The sequence below is a fragment of the Aquila chrysaetos genome, chromosome 1 (assembly GCF_900496995.4).
Source record: "Aquila chrysaetos chrysaetos chromosome 1, bAquChr1.4, whole genome shotgun sequence".
In the NCBI taxonomy this organism is placed as follows: Eukaryota; Metazoa; Chordata; class Aves; order Accipitriformes; family Accipitridae; genus Aquila; species Aquila chrysaetos.
In genome coordinates, this window is record NC_044004.1 from 63,525,217 (window position 1) to 63,550,757 (window position 25,541).

Below are 25,541 nucleotides of genomic sequence, written 5' to 3' on the forward strand. Positions count from 1 at the left end.
GTCCACTGTCCTCCTTCAATCCATCCCTGCTAAAGTCAGCATGTGCAGAAGGGAACACTTCACTCAAAATTATGTTGAAGGGCTTTTTTTTAAAGCTGTGGTGCTATCTTCTGGAAAACTTCATCATGCTCTTCGTACAAAGAGCCAATTAATACCAGTGACCAAAACAGTGCAGTGGATTTCTTTCCTTAAAGATGCTTAAGCACTTTGCTGCTTCTTCCACCATTGTATCACCTTCGTGCTCCCCTTGAAGAAATTTGGTAGCACTTTCTGCCTCTAGGTTGTTCTGGTTTTCTAGCTGAGCTGAGGATAAAAGCTAGTATCTCACAGTCCTTAGGACTGTAGCACAAGAGATGGGATTTATTATCTACCAATACCTACATCAGAGGTATTTGTATTGACAGCTTTTGTAATTGGTGGAGAGAACAACCCTTGAGCCCTATTGATCCAAATATTTTTAGACATCTATTTTGAGATAGGGTCCGTGTCACCCTGGAACTACCTGTTTCTCTCTGTTTGTAAAAGAGAGGTGTAGACAACTATTCCAGGGGTAGAGAGCTATTTCAGATGTAGACATATGCAACAGGTGTTTCGCATTAGGCAGATGAATCCTGACCAAAGCTTTCTGCTATGAAGTTGATGTGTTAACCCTGGTAAAGGAGGAACACTATGAACTCATTTGACTTCCATGCATAATGAAGTCAGCGTAGGTAACAGCTATCCAAACAGCATGCCAGGAAGAATCACCAAAAGTTATACCACCTCTTTTTGGTTTAATACCAGAGCAAGCACTGCAGAAAGTGAAATTAACAGCTATGAAGCTGCTTCTACAGGTCTCTAAATACATAATGAAACACATAACACAAAAATTTGTTGTTTGTTTAAAAACTTTTGTATACATGTATGTTTCTCCAGTCCTGGGCCAGCCACATGACTTTTGGATGCTTTGAATTCCAGCGGCTGCAAAGAAAATGGTGCTATAACACAGAAAATGCCTGCTGCTCCTAGTATGCCTGTAAAATGATCGAAGTGGAAGTGGGTGCCAGAGGAATACTATTACTAGCGCACCTAGCAGGTATATAGCTGACCTCAGTTCACACAACTACATGTTTACCTGTTGGGCTAGATGAGGCACTGTTGCTTAATTGAAACATTTTGACACTAAGGTAAATTTTGGTGAAGATGCTGGTTCTTGTTGTTTTAATTGTTGAGGTAGGACTCTTGTCTGCTACCACATTCAGTCCAATTGGAGTGCATACAAGGCAAATGTGTGCTTATGAGTGCTTTTCTGTCACAGATGCCAAAACCCTTCCTAAATGAAGGACTTGCAGGACTGTTCAACATCTTGGCACACCAACTGGGTGCACCATGATGACAGCCTGCTTTAATCTATACAATGTGTCGTTGAGTTTATTTGGACTTGTTAAGAAAAACTGCATTATATGCTTTCTCACTTTGCTTCATTTGATTATCATACACTATAGAGCCTGGGCAACCATAAAGGTCATACTAAGTAATAAAAACTGGGGCATGATCTATCCATAATACATACACTCAACCTGTATCAGATAGATATCAAAAAATAATCATTTGTCATTCATAGCTGATCGCTGTAAAGGATTTAATACCTATTGCTTCAGTGGCATTAGGGCTGCTTTTCTGCAGTAGGAGCTCATGTATTAAGTAAAATGAAAAAAGGTAGAGCCTCTTCAGGTGTAAAAAAGTTTAAAATCAATGAAAACAAGGTAGTGCAGTGTCGTACATAGCAAAGGGAAGGAAGCTTCGTGTTTGTAGCATCCTAAATTTTAACTACTCCCAAAACAGCACTACAGAAGGCTAACTGGCACTCTTTTGTAATCTCTATACTAAATTATGTCTGAAAGATAAATGGATCCTGCTAAGACTTGTTAATACCCATAGTGCTAGAGAGTTTAAGTATTAATATATGGGAATTAAAAACAATAATAATTTTGATCTATTTGGTCTCATTTCATATTAAGTCCTACCATCTGTCTCCTGCTCCTGATCATATGAGTAGAATGATACTGAAAAGCACAGTAGCGTGATCTTAAATAATTTTTTTTTCCATCTGCATCTCTCTTTCTTTCAGTACATAACACTTCTGTTTTCTAATAGCAGACACTGGAATAATTTTTACTTTCATAAGGGAAAAAACTTAAGCTCTGACAAGATTTATAAATATCTGGGGTGACTGACTCATAGCAAATTGATCAGTCATAACAGATCATACAATAGTTACTTGTATAAATGGTTCTTTTATTTTTCACAGTGAAGGAAGAAAACAAAATTAGCATTTCAACGAGTTCTAACTTGCTGCTGTGTTAGTTTTTGCCCTTTTGCCATTGTGCGTCTTTTACCATCATAAGTTGCTGCCTTCAAACTCTTCTGTAAGTTGTTTGTTTGCATTCACTTTAATTTGTTTTCTCTTGGTATCTGCTAAAAGTTTGTATGGAGTTTTTTATTCTTTGCTGTGATGGTAGACAGAATGCTTATAGCAATGAGGAGGAACATTGTTACATCAGGCACATTGGATTAGATTTTGATCATATTTACAGAGATGTGAAAAATGGAATTATGCCTATCAGCGGATGGGAGATCAGCATCTCACCTGTAAGTGTAAGTCAGCAGCAGAATATAAGAAATACTGATAATTAACATTGACAAAACCAACTTTAAGTATATGGCCACCAGATTATGTTTCTACTCTGTCGATAGCAAAGCTAAAGTTCTTAGCTCAAAGTAAAGCTTTGCAAGCCACAGGGAAGTTAAACTCAGTTCCCTGCAGTGCTACATCAATTCAAAAAACATCACTTCCAAATAAAATATGTTAAATAACACACTTTCTAAATCACATATAAATGCCAAAATAAGTACAGAAAGGCACCATCTTATAATTTCATTAACAATAATGATTTGTCAATTATGCCATGCTGGAATACAGGTCCCTTGAATGGATGTAGGAAATGTGTAAAACAGGGCTGTGTACCAGCTGTTTTCACAGCAAATTATGTTTTGTTTTATTTTCAGAAACCACCAATCCCGCTTATCATCATTAAAAGGGTTTGCTTGGGATAGGCCCTAGATGTGCTGCTTTTTCACTTCCTCATACTTGCTGCAAATGCTGTCTTTAATGTTCAAGCTTAGCAATGTATGTGAGGTGAGACATTTAAAAAATATCTCTGAGTGAGATTTTTAATGGTACTTAAGAATTTAAATATCCATTTAGGAACATTAAAGGATTTTCAAAAGCACAGAGACTCCCAACTCCTACAATTCCAGTCCTTCAGGGACTTTGGGGCAAACATTCCTATGACCTTTATGAACCCTACATGCTTAGGTAATTGAGAGCTTTGAAAATCATGCTCATAGCTTTGCAATTGATTCACTAAGGTTTTTCTCATAGAATTGAACTCTTCAGAGCTTGGACAGCTTCTATACATGGATTCTATTGTTAAGCACCCATAGCACGGGGAAAGCAGTTACACAGTTGCTTTAATTAGGCATATGTACTCCTATGCCACTGAAGGAAGCAGCTCCATCTGCCTTTTGTTCTGGGCTGTTCATTCCCACCAGCTGCCTATGCCAATACTCGGGACAGTTAATTTCCAGCTGGATCAGTTCCCATTAGCTGTGGTGTAAGGCCAAGGGGCAGGGCTTAGAAGCTGCAGTAGGGAGGTGTCCTGGGTGATCTTTTAGATAGTCCCTTGCCGCACACAGGAGTCACAACAATGACTCAGGAGGAACAGGGAAAATTTCAACACCCCATTTCGCTCGGTGAATCCCAGGGCAGGAGTCACGACAATGGCTCCTAAATGCTCATAATATGTTTTATTTAATGTTGACTTATAACACAAGTGTGGCTAAATTTGGTGTAGCAGATATTTCTAATAAAAAACTTGACACCTAACAGCCATAGCAAAATATTCCTAACAACAAGGTAGGAGGAAGGGAAGAGATAAGAGAGAGAAAGAAGAAAGAGAAAAAAGGGAGAGGTAAGTATCACCACCCTTTAATCCAGTGAGGAAAGAGTCTCGGTAGTAACTGTCTGGATTCCTCAGGCAGCAGGCACACTCATCGCATGTGTTGTGGGGTTTTCTCAAAAGTTCTTGAGGAGGGAGTTGGGGGGTCGCTGATGCCCCTTTATCCCATTTAACTTGTTTACACTACTGCCGTGGTAAGGGCTTGTGGCAAAACTCCAAATCCGTGACAAAATATCCGAAGCGCAACCGCTAGAAAACTTCCCAGAAAGGCAATCCCCAGAAAGCCTCTTTGAGGCACAACTGATAGAAAGCCTCCCAGAAACAGTTCACTACCCCACTGTATGGATTGCCCAGGTCATACTTCACAAACAAGTTTCACCATGTCTAGTGCACACAGGCGACTCATGGGGGGGTTACAAAAGTGACTCAGCCTTGGATTGCCTTGAGGCCCTGTCTCTCTACAGAGACGATTCACCGGTGGCTGTGTAGACAGCTTAGCCCTGGGCTGTCTGATAAACCCTAAACCAAACAGGGCAGTGGCTGCACCATTCAAAGAACCAAAACCTGAATTGAGCCTTGAAATCCCTTAACAAATAGTATGCCCTGAGTCTCAATCCAACCACTATTCAGTTGCCTGAGGAAACAAGGAAAAAAAAAGCTGGAGGATTTCAGCTTTGGTTTCAGCTTCATTTTCAAACAACAACCTTGTGTAGTCAAACAATCACAGACCAGCAAAAGAAAGAAAGAAAGATAAGGGGAAGCTCCACTCAAATATATATAATCCACTCAGGCACATATCATAATCCACTCAGGCATAGTCATACACCCCATTCCACAAGTCAGGGGATAAAAAACCTAAGATTCAGGTTGGAAATCAGGGAGTCACTTCTCCAGCTATACAGTTGGCTTGTGAAGGAGACCCTTCCCCACCTGTATCAGGATGCCAGTCAATGTAGCTTCCCTCAGATTGAGAGCCCTTACCTGAAGGGGTAAGTGAATATTGTTTATGCTTTAAGTTTGTAAACACATGTGTGCTTGTGGTTGTAATAGCGTACTACTCTTGCTTTTAAAATTGCAATAGTGCATTCCTCCATTGTATCACTTTTAAAATTGCAATAGTGCATTCCTCCATTGTATCTGTATAACCTGGAACAGTGGCATGTTAAGTCTGTAACTGAAGTTCAAATAGATCATTTGCTTGAATCTTGCAGTTAAATCTGCAAGTGAAGTTCAAGTCGTTTGCTTGAACCTTGCAGTTAAATCTCTTTCCGCTACACCTACCTCCACAGGGCACATCCTGTTTCGGCTGCTTGCGGCTACCTGCTTGGTTATTTGAGACAAAATGGTTGCCAGTCTCTCACAGTCTCTTGGTCCCTCACAGAAGCGGAAGGCACCTATGCTCTTTTCAGTAGCAGAGTGGACTTCTGCCAGGTTAAAGCAAGCATTTAGCCATAACCTTAAAAAAAATTACAATGCTCTGACAAAGATAAAGCTTCCAGTGCTGTTCATACTTAATACAAGCAACTTTCTGGGTCTTGTATCAGTTTTACATTATTATTGATTTTACAAAATTTACCTCTACTCTCTAACCTTTGAGCATTGAGAAATGAACAGGGTTAGTAAGATGGAAAGCAATCATTTCAGTCTGGGAATTAATTTTGAAACTGTGAATTAAGCTTCAATTTAATATTCCCAGTCATCTGACCTGAAAACTAACTGGAAGAGTCAAGATATACAGCAAGAGAGAATTTTAAAGTATATGTCCTGGTTCTTGACATATGGTGCAAGAGACTTACTGTACAAGAATGTCAGCAGTACTCGAAAGGTTAATGGAAATGGGATTTGCAGAGACATGACTGATTCTTCTAGAACAGGTGAGCAAAAAAAGGCAATTTGGACAAAGACCTTTAAAGCCCTTTTGCATTTGCATCTTTCCATCCAAAGGGAAGAAAAGCACTAGTATCTCTTTTAACTTAAATCGCTCTAATTTCTTGGAAGGATCCAAAACTTCTCAAAGAAAACATTTTCAGAGTAAGAACAATCTACCCAAATGGGTGAAATGCTCAGTGTGAAGCTTATGAAAAAGTATCTGTCATGGCCTAAGAGAGTGCTTTATAGTATCAACAGAGTTAAGGTTAAATGTTTTGGTTTTACTGTGTGTTGCTCTTTCTCACACAGATATGCATGTGTCTGCATATGCGCACATTTCTGACTCACCTTTATCATATCTAGTTGAACTGTAAGTCCTTTTTTCTTTTTTTTTTTCCTTTTTAAATTTAATAGGATGAAATAAAACACCTTCACACAAGGAAAGCAACTCACAAAAGAGAATTATTCTGTTATCAGGCCACCTGTGATTTAAATTCCTCACTTAGATTAAAATAAAAATAAATAGTGGTCCTGTTGTATGTTAAATATAAGACATGTTCACCTTGCATTATATGAATTCACACTAAGCCAACAATTAAATTAAACTATAATAAGAGGATTGGTAATTTTGCTGGCTGACAGCAAGACAGGGAAATCTAGAAAATAACGGGTTTTTTCCTAGAAAACAACCTCAAGCAAAGCCCTATAACAGTAGTTGTAGTAAGCATTAGTTGTCTTACTCATTTTAATTCCTAAGCCTTTGATCTAGGCCCTGCTGCCCCAGCATCACTGAGCAGGTTGCAGATGCCTCTGCTGAGTAGTGTTGGCCAGAACTCTGCATACATAAAACTCTTTGGTTTGGTGGAGCAGAACCAAACCCGTTTAAAGACAGGGGCCTGTTGACCAAAGTTGCAAACTTCTCTCAGGTATGTAATGGACACTACCCAGCTTAGAAGATGACTTCCTTAATATTCTCAGTGTCTCAGCTTAGTAGGATGTAGCCCTGGGGACTTAACTTGGCTTGTGATTTGGGCTGTAACTGCTTCAATATGGCCTGGCTATAAAAGACAATGAATGTTAAACTACAGGGAACAGAAATAAGCTTTTCCTATAAAGAAGACATCCCATAACTATTTCCTTTTGTATGTTCATGTCTTCCTGTACTACACATGAAATTAGGAGATGGCAGGCCATCTGCTCTGTATCCTGAACTCATTTGGCAGTCTACCTCTTGCATCTGTGTTCTTCTTCTCTTGTGGCCCTTTTCTTATGGCCTGAAGCACGTAATTTTCATTCATTTCAAGAGAGGAGTGAGGCCAGGGGTCAGAACTGGTTCGTTCTTGCACAGAGGTTCTGCTTGTGTGATACTGGGAGATCATTCACCAAAGCCTTTTCCTTTTGTGGTTGTCAGGACAACTTGTCATGGGAAGGGTCCAAGCTGGAAATGCCACTAGACTCCTATTGTTACCCACAAGAACTGTATTGATGAAAATGAGAGGATTGTCAGAGGAGCCGTGAGCTATGGAAAGCCAACTGGGAAGCAAGCAAAGTCAAGAACCCAGCATTTACCAAAATAAAGGTTACAGATAGTCTGGTAGACTAAGGTATTAAAACCTAAATTCATCTTGGATTTATCATCAGTGAGAATAATTCATCACTAGAATGGTGTGGCTGGCATTGCGGTGGCAATGCTCTGAGTTTCAGCAAGACTGGTTTGGATTTCCCAGGTCACAGCAGGGGACAGAAACACAAGCCCAGTTGTTCCTTCTAGCCCTTACAATGCATGAATGCAACTCTCTTCCCGTGGTAGGCCATGACTTTCTGTTGAAGAATACAACATCTGTTACCTCTGTGATGACCTAGAGGGTGTCATTTGGGGAATGTTTAAATGAACATTGCTCTCCTCTAAGCTAAAGCATTCCTGTGGCCTTTTTCCCATTTATGTTCTGCTTTACGTAATGTAAGTTAAAATGGATAAAATAAAATTAATCATCACTTAGTAGATGGTGGCAATTCTAAAACAGTCTCTTTGTCTTTCATATATATATAACATTGTTCACTTACAAGCTTTGTCAACACCTTAACACTGCAAGTTAAAAGTAGCTTGGTGTTTGTTGTTAGATTATTTTTTTTAAATCTGTAAATCCTAAAAATAACATGAAGTTGTGTTACCCTCAACAGTAATTGTGTGCCAAAGGAGGATCACATCACATAACCTGATTTGACACCCAGGAAAATAATCCAATTTGACAGAATGCACCATTCAGGGGACAGATTGACTGATCTCAGTTGACGTAACTGTTGGGCCGGCAGCCTGAATTTCAATAGAATATCTGATGAGATAAAGGACTCACTAAAAGAGGGTAAGTATAATTGCATGAAAGTCACATCTCTAGCTTATCCAGTAATCTCCCAGCCCTAACCATGGACAGAGGAGTTGATATGGCTTCATGTGCCTTTCTGATTGTTTTCTGGCTGTGGTTTTTAACACATTTTCTGCCTGCCTTGTCTGTTTGGTGTAGAGCTGGGGGAACCCTGCAGTATTTTCTGTCTACTTTATCTAGTTTTCAGGGCTTACAAGACTCATTCTGATTTGATTTTTCTCAGGAGTTTAACCTCATACAGTTTTCTGTTTCTCCAGTTTCCCACTGCTGTAGCTATATGCCAGCCAGACAGAGGGCTGGGCTTCTGATGAAGAAAACTATTTACATGGTATAAGTAGAAGTGGTTTTGGAGATGCATACATATGTGCATATGTTCCTGTCTAATAGGAATACAACTTTCTCCTCCATAACAGTCTTTTTCTCAATCCCTGGGCAAAGTATTTTGGTTACATTGATTTCACACCACTTTCATTCCTGTTGCTAATTCACACCAGCATACACTAGAAAAAAATGAAGCCCTTGACCCCTTGGGAGGCTTTTCTTCCTGCTTTTTCTTCGCAGAATATGTCAGATTACACCTTTCTTAGGTTTTCCACCTCTGCGTTTGTGGCGCTGCTCCTTTATATATTCTCTTTCAGGCCTAATCCAAACAGTACTTTTGTGATTCTTTGCAGTGTAGGTTGCATGTTATGCTTAAAAATAAACTGTATTATTGAATAAATTGGATATTTGTTTGTTTTCATTTGAGTTTTATTTTTTGTTTTGAGAAGCTTTACAATCCTTTGAAATATGATATCCACATGTCTACTTACCAGCTGCTACTGATTGTCTGTGTTCATAAGTGTGAATATGCATGTATGCAAACTATGTTTTTCTTCGTTTTATCACTGCTACAAAAAGTACCATTTATCTATCCATTTTAAATCAAAGTATACCTTCCTGTGGATTCCATAGACCCAAGTCTTTGTTAGCAAGTAAGTGGGCCCCACTAATGGGATCTTTGCTCCCAATGTCAGTAGTAAAATATTTTCAGATTAGTTGCAACAGTTCAAAAAGCCAAAAAAGTCCTTACAGCATAAAGTTTAAGAAGGTTTTCAGTCTCAGAATGAGCCTAAATTTTTGCAGGCATTTGCTATGTACCTGTGGGCCAAAGAAACACAAGGAAACATTAGGAAATGTAGTTTCAGATTGCAGCATAAGGTATACTGGATATTGCATCAGTAAGATTCTTCCATGTTTTCATTTTTAAACTTCCATTTATATGCAAAATCTGCCAATTAAATAGTATCCGCATGTACTTTATTACACTATAATTATTGCTTTCCATCTTGCCAGACCTGGCATATGATAAGGCCGGGGGTCATTTTGCGAGTCCCCTGAAAGTGCAATTGAAATCAAGGACCCATCTTCTGCTGTATTTGTGAGTGACACACATTTTAGGAAAGATCTGAAGACAGAGTTAAGCAAATGCTCTAAAAAATAATGTGTCATTGTACTTAAAAGAATATTTTCTTCCCAATGGCTATAGCAGGAGGGAAGGTTGCTAGTGTAAATGAGAAGCTTTAACACTCAGATATTAGGTGAGATGAATCCCACCTTTATTGTCTGTTGTTCCTTCCTGCTGTCTCCCAGGGTCAGGCCCTGTTTTTTCTGGCTGAGATACAAGATACATTTAGTCTGTCTCAAGGACAGCAAGGGGTTCTCAGATGTATTGTTCCATGTTATATTAGAAGCCATGGGATGATACTTTTGCAAAGGAATATTTATGAGAAAACCCTTGCATAGATTTTCTCCTGTTGTCTGAGAGGTGATTCACTGTCCAGTCCCTTGTCTGTGTCCATCCTTTACCCAGGCAGCTGTCAATGTGAAGCATGGCTATTATCATCCCTTTTCTGACTCTGTGACCTTCCAAAGAAAACAACAGCCATCAGAGCCAAGTCTCCAGGCTGGTCTCACCTACAGTGCTTGTAAGTCACACAGGAGAGGAAGGAGTATCTTTATTCCTTTGTAGGACCTTGCATAGACACATAAGGCTTTCTACATACTTATCCATGTATGATATAGCCTGTTCCTTCTAGGGGGTAGCTGCTCACAGTGCTCTTTATTCTGTCTACTGCTCACCATCAGCAGGAATATAAAATCTCCTGGGCTAATCAGAAATATTTTTTATCATTTGTGGTTTTTTGCAGTTAACCTTGTAGCCCTTGGGTTCAGATAAACTTTTACCGCTGTGACATAAAAAATTGTCTTGGGTCATTTGGCTGATCTGGGTAACTAGCCACATATGTGTCCCTAGCCCATAGCAAATACAAGATATTGCACTGAAGGCTAAACCTAATGCCCTTGATTTTTCTGGGGACCGAGTGTGCACACATAACCAGTGTACCACCAGGCTCTGTGGGGCTTGGTAACATGAACTGCATTGGGATCCTTCATTTCACTCAACTATTTTTTCACATTACACTGCACATATACATCTCTGAATCAATTTTTGGCTACATATATATGTGTGTGTGTGTGTGTAATATATGGATGCAGAGATGCTATTTAAGTTTACGGCTGTGTGCATTTATGTATATCCAAAGAGACAAGACTCTTAAAAGTATGATCTATGTATTTGCAATAGAAAGTGAAGGACAAGGTACATTTTTGACATATCAAACTTCAGCACATTAAAATAATGATTTGCAGCCTTCAGGCTTTCTTTATCCTTTTGTTGCAATTAGTCTTGACTGCTTTGCAAATGTGTTGGCCATTGTCATGGTAGGTGACACTTCCTGAATTACTTTTCTTGTTTGAGAAGTGTGCAAGTCTGTTGACAATGTACATATACTATGTAACAGCATCTCCATATATTGCTTTCCACTTTCTGTGTTTATCCTCCCTTTTAAGCACAGTAAAAACAGAAGGCTGCTCCTGAAATTAGGTCCCTACTACTAATTTAAAAAGCTATGCACTATGCACATAAAACACTAACTCTGGACTATTGAACGTGCTGTTATGACTTAACCAATTGGAAGCAGGCACCTGTGCCACATATTATCCACACAGTAAAGGAGTGCTAATTTAATCAAAACTCATTTGAAAACTAAGCTGATTAGGCCAGTAAAACCCCTAGTGTAGATACATTTTTGTCCATTCACATTTTGTCCCTATTAGTTAAGCTTACTGTAGTAAATTAATTTATACATTGGTCTTAATTAAAGAAGAAAAACTTTTGGTTGTATCTTAACACCAAGTTTATTGTCTCTTTGGTCTGAATGTATAGGAATTTTGACCTGAACATGAATTAGAGAGGTTAACACCATGAGGATATGGCTCAGTCAGTACATGTTCTGTCCCATATACACAACCCTTGAAATACACTCCAACTCTTTTCTGGAAACATCTAAATAGCAAAATTTTTTATGTTAATTTGGATTAACATGAACCAGATAACTTAGCAAGAATATTCCTGTCCATCCCAGACAGGCATGATTTTAAAAATATTTATGCTGTGAGAAGAGAGGATATTGAGGAAACATTTCTGTCAGTACAACTAAGTTCAAAGGCAATGAAGAAATGAAAGAAAATTAAAGTAATATTGAGAATTACTAGGAAAGAAATAGAGCAGAAAAATGGAAGACAGCATTATGCCATTATAAATTATCAATTTACATTGTAAATATGGTGTAAATATGGCTGATCTTTCCCTTGGACACAGTAGTGGGCTAGCTGACCTCTTGAGGTCCCTTCCAATTCTACTGATAACAGTTCTGCAAAGACTGACAGGTCACAGATACACCACATTTCAAAACTGTTTCAAGTTTCTTTGAAAAGTTTGCCCAGTTTTTTCCATAATTCAGGCATGATTGAAGTGTTAACCAATACAGAATTTTACCAGTTGAGTGTGGAAACTTGGTTTTCTCACCCAGCTTGATGAATGTCTTTTGTCTGAGTAGCATGCTTCATTCTCTTACCAGCATGGAAGGTGACTTGCAATAGAGTTTGCTTGGGAAGCAAAGCCCAGAGCCAAGCATTCACCACAGGCTGCATTTTTATTCTATGTAGGGGAATAAATTACTTCATTCTTTTCAAGGAAGACCTTTCTTTGCACAAGAAGCCTTGCATATACAGTGATACTATATGGCTCAGCTGTACTCCGTCTTCCCATGTCCACTTTCTTATATAAGCCCTCAGAGGTGTGACTCTTGCTGTGCCTTCTGTAACACTGGAGTCACAGTAGAAACAGGAGTGAGGCAAAGGCTAAAAGAGGTAATGGCTTCTCCCTTTGAACAGCAGAGTAAGGTCTGTGGCAATCTCTTTCTCTGTTGTTTTTGGTGTATTTTTTTTCTCCCACAGGTCTGCAGCAAGTCTATAACCAAGATTTTTATGGAATACAGGTATGAAAGATACTGTGTCTGTGTAGAGATTCTGGGTGAAAGGTAGTAGTAGATAATGTAGTTTATATCCCAGTCTTTATTAAAGAATTTATGTGTATGAATTGTTCATTGACTAAGTGATGGGGTTGCTATGATTAAAAGGAACAGCTGGTTGGAGAAAGCAAAAAGATGATACTGCAAAGGTATTTTTCTTTGCCAAGTCCTTGAGATCTGCTGGTCCTGGAAATGAATAGATGCAGTACCTCCAATTTTGATAAGCTAGCAGCTGCTTCTCTTGCAAGGCCTGAAGGCAGCAAGAGATGGGAGAGAATAAGGAGATGACTTAAAGGAAACAATTCAGAAGTGCTAACTGTTGTGAGCTTCCCCTGTAAGGAAGTTCCAGAGGCTAGAAGTAACGTATTAATTGGAAAGACATCAGAACAAAAAATTAAACCAAAAATGAGCAAAACCATGGCTACAGAATAATGACAAAAGAAGACAAAAACTCTAGCAAATTACTAGAAAAGCCTGCCCCATTGCTTGCTGGGTTGCATTTGGCTCTGATGCATTCTTATGCTAGAAGCATTCTGATGCAGAGTAAGCACATCAAGTGGAGGTGACAGGGGGCTGCATCCAGCACATAGGTTGTCTCAGGTATATTGAACAAACTGTTATAACAAATCAAGTCAGTCTGTCATTGCTGTGTTCTGAGCAGTGATCTCTGCCATGAGTTTAAGATTAAAATACAAACATGTACCTCATCAGTAAGTCTTGTGGGAGAAAGTAGTCCCACAAAGTAAGATGTTATTAAACGGCCCTCATACCCCCATGAGGAGAAATTCCTTGCTCTTTCTTGCTCTCCCTAATCACTCATGTGCAATATCTAGAATGGATGAATCTCATCTTTTGATTTCCAGCATCTTTCAGTCTGGAGTTGTGTTATCTCTCAGTCTTTTGATGGGTAAATGATCATACAAAAAAACCTTTTGTCTTTAACAGTGTTAAATCTGATGCATGGCTGTCCTGTCATACTGGTAATTGGCATAAAGCATCACTGCGTTTTTTGCTGATGTTTGTTGTGCTGTTTTGTGGAGGTGTAACGTGGCCATTCTAACAAGAGTAAGTAGGCATAGAAATGGCTCTGTATAGTGGGTTAATAATGATTTTACCTGGAAAATAGGCTTTTATTTTTATTTGTGGCAATACTATAGTACATCCACTTCAGAACTCTTTCAAATTTGCAAAGTTAAGTCTCTTAGAACCTCAAGGTTTAAGATTTTCAATTAGGAAGTTTGCAATTTCCAGTTTGAAATGAATCTTAGTCTTTTAAAAAGACACCTTCTCCCCATTCATTTCCACTAGAAATAAGTTATAGAATCATAGAATCATAGAATCATTTAGGTTGGAAAAGACCTTCAAGTTCATCGAGTCCAACCATCAACCATGCCCACTAAACCATGTCCTGAAGTACCTTGTCTATGCACTTTTTTAATACCTCCGGGGATGGTGACTCAACCACTTCTCTGGGCAGCCTGTTCCAATGTCTGACAACCCTCTCAGTAAAGAAATTTTTCCTAATATCCAACCTAAATCTCCCTTGCCACAACTTGAGGCCATTTCCTCTTGTCCTATCACCAGCCACCTGACAGAAGAGACCAACACCCACCTCACTACAACCCCCCTTCAGGTAGTTGTAGAGAGCTACAAGGTCTCCCCTCAGCCTCCTTTTCTCCAGGCTAAACAACCCCAGTTCCCTCAGCTGCTCCTCATAAGACTTGTGCTCCAGGATCCTCACCAACTTGGTTGCCCTTCTCTGGACATGCTCCAGCACCTCAATGTCTTTCCTGTAGTGAGGGGCCCAAAACTGAACACAGTACTCAAGGTGCAGCCTCACCAGTGCCGAATACAGGGGAACAATCACCTCCCTGCTCCTGCTGGCCACGCTATTTCTGATAGAGGCCAGGATGCCGTTGGCCTTCTTGGCCACCTGGGCACACTGCTGGCTCATATTCAGCTGGCTGTTGACCAACACCCCCAGGTCTTTCTCTACTGGGCAGCTTTCCAGCCACTCTTCCCCAAGCCTGTAGTGCTGCATGGGGTTGCTGCGACCGAAGTACGGGACCCAGCAATTGGTCTTGTTGAACATCATATGATTGGCCTCAGCCCATTGATCCAGCCTGTCCATGTCCAGATCTCTCTGTAAAGCCTTCCTACCCTTGAGAAGATCGACCCAGCCTCCCAACTTGGTGTCATCTGCAAACTTGCTGAGGGTGCACTCAGTCCCCTCATCCAAATCATTGATAAAGATATTAAACAGAACCGGGCCCAACATCGAGCCCTGGGGAACACCACTTGTGACTGCCGCCTCCTGGATTTAACCCCATTCACCACAACCCTCTGGGCTCATCCATCCAGCCCATTTTTCACCCAGCAAAGAATACACTTGTCCAAGCCATGAGCCGCCAGCTTCTCAAGGAGTATGCCATGAGAGACAGTGTCAAAGGCCTTGCTGAAGTCCAGGTAGACATCATCCACAGCCTTTCCCTCATCCACTAGGTGGGTCACCTGGTCATAGAAGGAGATCAGGTCGGTCAGGCAGGACCTGCCTTTTGTAAACCCATGCTGACTGGGCCTGATCCCCTGCTTGTCCTGGACTTGCCATGTGAGCGTTCTCAAGAAAAACTGTTCCATGATCTTCCCTGGTACCAAGGTCAGGCAGACAGGCCTGTAGTTCCCTGGATCGTCCCTCTGACCCTTCTTGTAAATGGGCGTCACACTGGCAAAACTTAGATTGTGCCTTGAAATTAATTTTATTCTAATTTTATCCTTCCGTACTCAATTTTAATTAATTTTTCATACCAGTTTTAATGCTCTAGAGTCAATATCAGAGTCTGAGTGCCTTGGAATAAAGCATTTTCACCCCCAAAGTCCCAGATTTACTTTTCTATTGTTATTTTGTTGTCTTTCTTAGGAAGTAACTGTAATTTAGATAGTAAGACATTGATCTTTATAGAATTTTCTGCATTTTATGCCTTGGTAATGAAATGCAAGCACTTTCATTCTAATAAATGCACCTTAAAGAGTTTACAGTACCTTGGGAACATGGGGATAAAACTCCAGAATTTCTGATTAAGAAAAAATTAAGCACTCGCTAATGAAATGCCAAAAATAAGATACTTGATCAGAGTGAAATTCACACCTGCTCAGGGAACCCATAGCTGGCATAACTATCCTACAGGTCACAAGTAAGTGCTTCTTTGGTTGTAATGGTGCCGCACATGGGAATGGATATAATCTGTTGTTCTCAGTTACATCTGCCCTGAATGTCCTTTAGACTTGTAGAAGTCAGCTTAACACAGTGGCTGGACCATATAGTGGTTAATTTACATGCTGTCAGGTTTCAACGTCTCTTAGGTCTACCAGGAGGGACCTCATGATTTTAAATACAGAGATCTGAAGGACTTTGCAAAACCAGAGAGTTTGTGTCACAGAGCACTCAGCAGTGTGTTGTCTATACAACACCTAGGCTGGGCTTGTGTTGTCTTTTTTGGAAAGGTTCCTGGTCCAAAAGAAGGCATCTTGTGAAGGAAGCTACTGTTCTGACAAGTACAGTCTGCACTGTTAAGGCTTAGCATGGCCAACTCATTATCTATCTCCTCTATTGTTTCTGTAAAGCAAATTGGTTTTTTGACTACATTCTGTGGAATGAATTAAGAAGACACTAAAGTCAAAATGCAGCACTGCTTCTTTTAATCACATCTATGTGCTTTTTAATAAAAATAAAGGAGTATTCAATTTTCTATTTTTATCTCACATCCTTGTTCCATGGTTTATTTTTTTCAAAAGAAGTATTGAACTTCAAAAAAATAGAGCCTTTCTCCCTAAAAATACTCAGCATCTGCAAATTGCAGTTGACCCTTGTATTTTCCCCATCCTTAGTGCCCCATCTGATGATGCATAAGAAGTGTCTATGACGCTCAGTACCTGCTTCTGTCAGATACTATATTCCTGAGAAAAAAATACTTTGGAGAAGATGTATTTATATTTTCTTATTCATATATATTCAGAATCTAAAATCATTATAGGAGAAACCTTATTAATGGTGGAGCCAGGAGTAGTCTGCTGTGCATCATATACAGCTTTTAGTTTCATATTCAAACTGCTGAAGACTCTGCAGTAGAAGTGCCTTAATCTTACCCTAACTTTTTGTTTCTTTTAGAACTCTTAAGTGTCAGTCAGGTTTCATAGAATCATAGAACAGCCCAGGTTGGAAGGCACCTCGAAAGATCATCTGGTCCAACCTTTTGTGGGAAAGGGAGTCTAGATGAGATTATCTAGCACCCTGTACAACTGCATCTTGAAAAACTCAATTTTGTCTTTTTTTTTAAAAAAAAAAAAACCTCCAGCTTGTCCATTGCTGCAAACGCCAGCTGCAGACCTCTTGGGTAAGTCTAATAGGTAGACTCTTATGGATATGTGCTAAGTATTTTAAAAGCCAGAAAAGACAGCAGATATTATGGCCTTTTCATTGTTTGGATAGCACTGATCAGGTGAGAGGATATCCTGAAGGGTTAACCACTGTAAACACCCTGTTTAACCGCACAACAGGGAGGCTTGGTATTAACACTCTGCAGAAAATCTAGCAGTAAACTATATTACTAGTTTTACTGACTTTAAAGTGGCTAATCTCAATGGCATTTAAGTATTTATTATGTAACCAAAAAGCCATGCAAAATTAAAAGTGTTAAAGAATTGGGTTTTTTTGGTCAGAAACAGGAAGAATGACAGGTAGTAACCATAAACCTTAAATCAAGCAACAGTTTCTCAGTGCACTGCATGCAGTGAAGTTTGCTAGACTGGCTTCTGGAGGAATTAATTAGGTAATGTATTTAATGTGTCTAGAGTGCTTTGAAAAATGTGAAGTGCTTTGGAACTGCTAGCAATTTTATTTCTTAATTTGTTAATTGTGTATTTATTTATTTTTAAGTGATGCAAATTCAAAAGCAGATATAAATAAACTCAATATCTTCAACAATTCAGATTTTGTTTCAGAACTTCTGTTAAAATATCTGGTCTTTTTATTTGCAATACTTTTAATTTCAATAGTTTTGTGCAAATTGAAATACCTTATTTCCATCCTTAAAGGATTTCTGCTTGTGTTGTGATGAATCAGTGGGAGACTGATGCAGAAAGTATGGAACACACTTAGGGGCAGAACCGCATGGAGACTTGCACGTCAAAACAGCCAAGTTCTCTTACTTTTTACTTTTGTGTATCATTCAGTAAGGATCCATACAGGCTGCACAAAAGTTATCTGAGGGAACACAAGAATCCAGGATCTCCTTCTTCCCAGATTGCCCTGCCTACTGGACTGTAGACTCATTGACTAATTCATTATCTCTCATTCTCATTCACTTATTTTCTCATTTTCTTCTAGAAGCACTCACCATGGGCACAAGATGTGCAGAGGAAAGGAAGACTTTAGACTTGCAGGTGAGTACAACAGTACAGGACATACAGGTTGTTCCAGACATTGTTACACATTACTGACTGGTGACCTCTCATATCATAGTGATATGGATGGGTTTTGGAAAATTGAACTGTCATGGAATTTTGTTGCCTCTTGGGTGATTTCAGTTAGCAACACAATTTAATTTTCAAGGGACTAAATGTAATTTGTGTCCTCAAAACCCTTGTTGTTTTGAACTTCTTTGTTAATTTCACTAATTAGAGTATCAGCTGTTTCTAGTAACTGCTGCAAATTAATCCAGAATAATATGAATTGTAACAAAAAGCTGCTCCTAAAGACTGCCTGGAGTTAGATATGATCTCAGAATTCATGGTTTCTGAATTTTAATGGAAAGCTGCAATTTTTCAATAGAAAGTAACTTTTCCAACGCACTTTGCCTCTGTCATTTTTTTTTCTCCCCTTTGCTCTTCTTCCTCAAGTTGCATATTAATTTGCTTCTCCCTCCATCAACTAGTGCCTTTTCCACCCCTCCCCATGTGTTTCAAACACTATTATAAAACACAGCTCTCTTTCAAGCTCCTTCAAGCCCATTTTCTTGTGCACCACTGAACTGATGTTCACGATAAATTGCTGATGGCTGGGCATGTGAATTAGTTAATAAACTATGTTAATTTATTTTAAATTTTCTCACAATAATGAGGCTCAGAACATGCAAATTTTTTGCACATGTAACCTTATGTTCCCCTTGATGCGGTCATTGTTCCCCTCTGTTCTGTTAGCTGCATCTTCCATCAAATTTGTGTGCATCTAGATTATAGTCTTGCAGAGTGTACAGCAGCCAGCACAAAGAAACACAGATCCAGACGAGAATGTGTGCTGCTGTCTTGCTAATAAAAGATTTCCAATGTATTTCCTGTTTTCTCTAAAGCTTTTGTTCTCAGATGACAGTGGTAGAGCAAAGTCTGGCTTGAAGAAGCAAGAGCTGTCTCATTCAAACATTCTTGGGAATTTTGGGGAAGGGGGGCAGACTGGGAAAGACAAGGGGAGACTTTGGGATCAGTCCCCGTAAGAGATGTCTACATTGTTATTTTTTCAGGAACATGGCTGATGAGCAGGTGGGCACAAAATGTGCTCTTTATCCCATTATCAACTCTATATGCACCATTTATTACCATGTAACTGTCAGAACAGCAAATGAAACTCAGATTATGCATATAAATGATAGATTTTGGCTGGCTAGCATACTATTGCAGGGAAACAGGGCTGTATATAAGCATTCACATCAAAAATGGATACTTTTTTCCTCAATCATTTTGCACCATGTTTTTTGCTTTTATGAACATATTTATAAGCAATGTTCATTGTTTCTGTCCTTGCTGTAACAGCTTTGTTGTAATGGATTGGGAAATAGCAATGATACACATTTGACTTTGTGTAGCCAACTGATGGAGACTCAAAAAGGGTGACATTTTACAGTGACTCTCATGGGCCAATGCTGTCTTCATCAGATGAGGAATATTTTGATGGAAGGCTGGGACTTGTGCATGTTGGGACAGACAGGGTATTATTCAACTAGTTTATACCAGGTACAGCATCAGTATTTGAGAAATCTATAATGATCACATTACAGCCCTAGGTTGCAGAGCTGGCTCAGACTTGCCCACCATATCACACCACTATCCATTGATTTGGTCCAAGCTTGCCGGAGATAAGACCCCCCCACACTCAGGGGCTGTCTTGATCATTGCAGACTTGACTTGAAAGTGGCTGGGAGCTACCAGCCCTGTAAACACCTGTGCTGTAGGCAGGCTCAAGGTGGAAGTAAGGTAAAGAAGCAAATTGTCAACAGCACGCAAAAGCCGTCAGGTACCTTGTTCCAGTCTTTTCCTAAAGAAAATCCTATCTTTTATTCTCCAGGTACACCTCCAGCCTGGTCTGGGGAAGAAACTAGAAGGCTGTTGCTGCCGTCTTAGAAAAAGATGAGAACAGATGCAGCCAAAATACTCACCTTCTCAAATGTCAGCAGTGCACTACAGTCTTTCCTCATATAGTACAAGAGGATGTGGTTTATTATGTGTGCCAGAATGATTTAAGACATTCTGTAATACCATCACTTTGCAAAGGATTTATGCCTTTTATATGCACAAATTATCTGAATGAGTATCTTGTAACTGACAGCATTTTGTTGTATTACATTGTATGTTTTCCCCATCACTAAAATAGGAGTCTTTCTATGCTAGGATTTTGCTTGCTCTTCATTTTGGGAGACTGAGGCAGTGAGAGCTGTGCCTTATTCTGGATTATTTTCATATTCATCTGGAATGCAGTTTGCTCCTTGCCACTCGAGGGAGGAGCAGTTTTACAGCACTGAGGTTAACATTCAGTGGTGAACTATAAGAAAAGTGACCTGAAGTCTGAAAACGTAGCTTTCTAGTGTTACATTACCCCCCCCTCCCTTTTTTTTTTGCTTTAAGTACCAGGTGTCTATGCATGATCCCTAGGGCTTCTACAGTTGGGTTGTTTGCTTTTATTACTCTCTCTACAAACTAAAATGAAATCATTTTAGTCTCTGGTGTGTTGTACTTGAAAAGACCTACATTGTGATGGAGCAACTAATTTTCCACTGGGACTAGCTCAAAAGAATTTTACAGTAAAATGCATGTGTACTATATTTTAAATCCAAATTCTATCACACAAATGCCTCCTGTTTTTTAATCTCTACTATCATGCTTTTTTAATAAATTCCCTCTTGTTGATATTTTATACATCAAGCCAAAATGATATGTTTTAAAGGATCTGAATAAAACAAAAAATGACCTGAAAAAGTATCACTGAGAATTTCAATAGAAGAAACTCTAAGCCTGTGTAAGAATTTCAAATTGGGTTTGTTTTCCTTATTTACAGAAGTCTGCATATGTTGTTGTGTCTGCTTCCTGGTACTGGATGGAAATGGAAGTGCAATGTGGAAAACACTGCACATGATGTTTATTACATAGCCAGCCCCAGGGTTTCCTTAAGTCTCGAGAAGAGATCCTCTGGGTTGAGTGCTGTCATGAACTCTTGTGCTGATGAACTCAGTGCTGTCAGGAACTCTTGTTTTCTCATCTAAAGCTTGTTTATAGCAGGAAACATACATACCTTCTCTGACGTACTGTTCCCTGCACCCATGCCACCTATTATTTTGTTGCCTATTTGTTTCTGGCGGTGAAGATTTCTCCTCTGGGATGTGTGCTTGTTGCACCTCTTAATGCAATTTAGCCTAGCAGGCCTAGCTGTGGGGATCTTTGATGTCTTTGTTCTCAGGCAAGCCAGAGAGGAGAATTTCTTTGTGATCATGACACAAGCTGCATGTCTCTGACTGGGAGTTAACAAGCACAACACAGCTGGGGTAAAGCCAACAAAACCACTTGGCTTTATCATGGTTTTTTGTTTTTGTTTTTTGTTTTTTTTAAGGCAAAGTCTGGGGAAAAGGCAGCTCTGTGGCCATGGACACTTACTGAAGCAAGATCTCCTCTTTCAAGCAAGATGTTGGACCATAGAAACAGGTTTGTTTCACTGACGTCCAGCTGACTAACAGCAGGGCAGCTAGCTAGGCTTCCTCCATAATCACTGGAGAGAAAGAGGCACCTCCAGATGTGAATCGCCTGCCCTTCTTGGTCTGTGTTAGGATGGAAGAACACACTGTGGAGATGCCAGGGGCTGCAGAGGTAGCTTGGAAAGATGCATTCTACTAGATGCTTAACTTAAAGATGCCCAGCTGCAGGTGAGGTGACTCCTCCCCATGTCAGCAATCCATTTGCCTCTCAGTATACTTACTTGCATAAGCCATTTTCCAGCTCAGCAATTAGCTTAAAAAAATGGAGTTTTTTGTCTGAAAGGACCCCATTGGGAATTATTTATCACCCTTACCTCTCAGCTAGCCTGTCCTGGCTACCACCGAGAATTTTCAATCTGACCCCAATATGCCAAGCCACAAAGCCTTCAGCCCTATAGGGAAGAATTCAGAGGCTTTGACTCCTCTGGCATGCTCAGAGCTAATCTGATAAGCACTCTGACCATACAGATACATTAGTGTCATTGGCATAAGTGCTATTACCATGTGGTTGAAAAGGCACAACTGCACAGGCTTGGGATCATGTTATCAACCTGTATCACCTGGCTTAAGAGCTCTTTTCTTCAGAGCCAGAAGTTCATCTCTGGCTTCCTTAGTTATTGTATGTATAACATTTGTAAAACATAAATGATGAAAATAAAATTAATTCACTTGTAAACCAAACCTTTACTGACAAGCAGCTGACCTTAACTGATACATTGTTTTATTTTATACTAATGCTAAAATTGAGATCTCATAGTCAGTTGTTTATTATTTTTATAGCCTGCTTCATTTTCCACTGCTGACTGGAATTTTTTTCATATAATAAGCTTTTTTTAATTGAAAAAATGAGGATGTGTTGCATGGGAATGGGTCACGCTTTTTGAAAAAGTCCTAATTTTTAGAAAGATTGGAAAGCATTCAGAGATTGATTAAAAATCCTTTTTGACATTTTCAGAATGAAAACAGAAATCTTTTTTTATGTTTCTACTGATTTTCCTCCTCTGTTACTCAGTCATTTTTGTTTCAAAATGTTAAAAAGGTCAAAACCAAAATGAAGTATTTTAAAACTAAATGTTTTGAAATTGTTAAGTTGCAACTTAACAATTAGTTTATGAAAAAAATTATAGCTCTTCCATTTCATTCTGAGGATGGAAAAAATTTCATAAACTGAAAAATGTTTCTCATTCAGGAAAATCCTTTTTTTGCCAGGTTTGTTAAACCTCCATATTCACTACTATCCAAATCTATCATATCTGCCTTCTTTTCAAAGAAGACGGTAAATGATTTGAAATTGTCTGGTAGAAAAAGGTATTTCATAACAAAATATAAATTTTCCTTGTTTCCCTTAACTACATAATTTCTACACATGCTGCTCTGAAAAATTAAAACAAATACTTCCATTTTGAGATACTTTCTCATGCAGACTGCAAGATGGCCATGGTTCACTGACTTCTCTCAGCCTCCTCTTCATTCTGGTCATTTTTGATTAGGAAACTCTTCACTTCTAATAGCTAACCAAAGCTGATATGCTTTAATTGTTTAGATAACTAGCTTTTATTGCATTCTAGTGGGTACTGTACTCTGGGTTATTGGTTTGCCTATCACAGGAATAGCAGGTCACACAAATGTTCTGATTATTACACAATGTACACGCCCAGTTCTGCTTTTGGGTATTACAGTAGGTTTGCAAGGCTGAGTACCAAATGAAGCAGTAAAGCACCAAGGGGAAATCAAATCAAGTGGTTTTACTTTTCCAGTGACATGAAGAAAGGATTACTCTTGTTCTACTAATACTGAAAAGCAATTATTCTATAATGAGGATCACAAAATATCATCATAATAATGAAGCTTTGCTATGGCTTTAAATATTTCTAATTTATTACACATATCTGGCATATTATTGACAGTCATTACCTTGGATTATAATACTGGCCATCCTTGTAGTTTTATGAAAAAAGAAACTGATTTAAAATCGTGACAGTTAAAGGATCATGTTGATCCCCATGGCTTTATGGAACAAACATACAAAAGAAACAAAAAGACCTTTTTCTAAAGCTTCTAGAAGGGAATGGGTGTCCTTCAGGACATGTCACACCTGAGCTACTGCTGGGAAAAAGGGAAGATAGTTCAGCCTTGAAATACTAAAATGCTCAGTGCAGATTAGACAGGGGCTATGCCATCTAAGTTGATGTTGAACTAGATGCACATAACATGGAGAATTTCTGTGTCAAGGAGGAGCTTCACCTGCATTCTCTCTTTTGGGGAGCACTGTTCACTTGGAAGCTGTGGAGTTCACAGTAGCAAGAAAGAAGGAAAACTATGGTACAGTGACTGACTGAGGGCAGGCAACCATTCCATTTCTTGTCCTTTGGGGACTGTGAAGTCAAGGGCTGCATAAGACTGCCTAACCTTCATCTGCCTTGGTGGTTCACAAGGCCAGGCAGGTTTATGAAGCCCTTGTTCTTCATGTAATTGTAGCTGCCCTGGGCTGGGGACTGGATGAGGAAGGGCATCTCAGCAGCAGACCTTATGCCCTTCGACAACCCACAGATTGTGAGGGGCTGGGTGATGTCATCTGCCTTTCCCATGCATATTAATGAAGGAGGACAGTTTGGCCACCACTACAGTGGACTTGCCAGTCCCAAACTAGTTAACCACTGAACAACAGGAGATATGAGTAGTGAGTTTCCATAAGGTAACTGTCACTATCTTCAACACAAGCATGAGCTTCCAAAGTTTTGTTCAACAAAGCCCAGTTGTATGACAAAGGACCTCTGCCCTTGTCCCTTGTCCCTCAGGGGTCTGTATTGGGACCAGTACTGTTTAATATCTTCATCAATGACATAGACAGTGCATTGAGTGCACCCTCAGGAAATTTGCACCAAGCTGAGTGGTGCAGTTGACACACCTGAGGGATGGGATGCCATTCAGAGAGACCTGGACAAGCTCTAGAAGTGGGCCCATGTGAACATCATGAGGTTTGTCATGGTTTCAGCCCAGCTGGCAACAAAACACCATGACGGCGCTCACTCACTCATCTCCCCTGGTGGGATGGGGAGGAGAAAATATAATGAAAAGCTCATGGGTTGAGACAAGGACAGGGAGGGATCACTCACCAATTACAGTCATGTGCAAAAGACAGACTCAACCTAGGGAAAAAACAAAATCAATTTACTTTACTAACAATCAAATCAAAACAAGGATAATGAGAAAACCAAATCTTAAAACACCTTCCCCCCACCTCTCCCTCCTTCCCAGGCTCAACTCCATTCCTGATTTTCTCTACCTCCTTCCCACAGTGGCGCAGGGGGATGGGAAATGAGGGTTGGGGTCAGTTCATCACACATTGTCTCTTCCACTCCTTCATCTTCAGGGGGAGGACTCCTCACTCTTCCCCTCCTCCACCGTGGGGTCCCTCCCACAGGAGACAGTCCTCCATGAACTTCTCCCATGTGCGTCCATCTGCGGTTCTTCACAAACTTCTCTGGCGTGGGTCCTTTCCACAAGCCACAGTCTTTCAGGCACAGACTGCTCCAGTGCGGGCTTTCCCATGGAGTCACGGCCATCTTCGGGGGCATCCAACTGCTCTGGCATGGGGTCCTCCAAGGGCTGCAGGTGGGCATCTGCTCCATATATATTTGAACCACATATATAGGGGCGAGCTTAATCAAAGGGACTGGACTAGCTCCAGTCTGAAGTAAGACTTAGTGAAATGACTACAGCATGGATGTTGGGTCCCCAATGCCAATTGCATCCATGGACTAGTCTACCCCTATTGGGCCTCCTTTCTTGCAAGTATGGACATGGTCTGACTTTACATGACCATTTTTAGGTCTGCTGTAATTAGAAAGTTGCATAATC

The 25,541-nt window shown here is 39.8% G+C and overlaps 1 long non-coding RNA gene across 1 annotated transcript; it reads left to right on the forward strand.

Annotated features, from left to right (window-relative positions):
* The first annotated feature begins 17,386 nt into the window (after nucleotides 1–17,386).
* On the forward strand, nucleotides 17,387–20,465 carry LOC115347446. Its single transcript, XR_003925491.1, has 3 exons — nucleotides 17,387–17,495; nucleotides 18,053–18,108; nucleotides 20,003–20,465. It is a non-coding gene; the product is annotated as an uncharacterized LOC115347446 (long non-coding RNA).
* The last annotated feature ends 5,076 nt before the right edge of the window (nucleotides 20,466–25,541 follow it).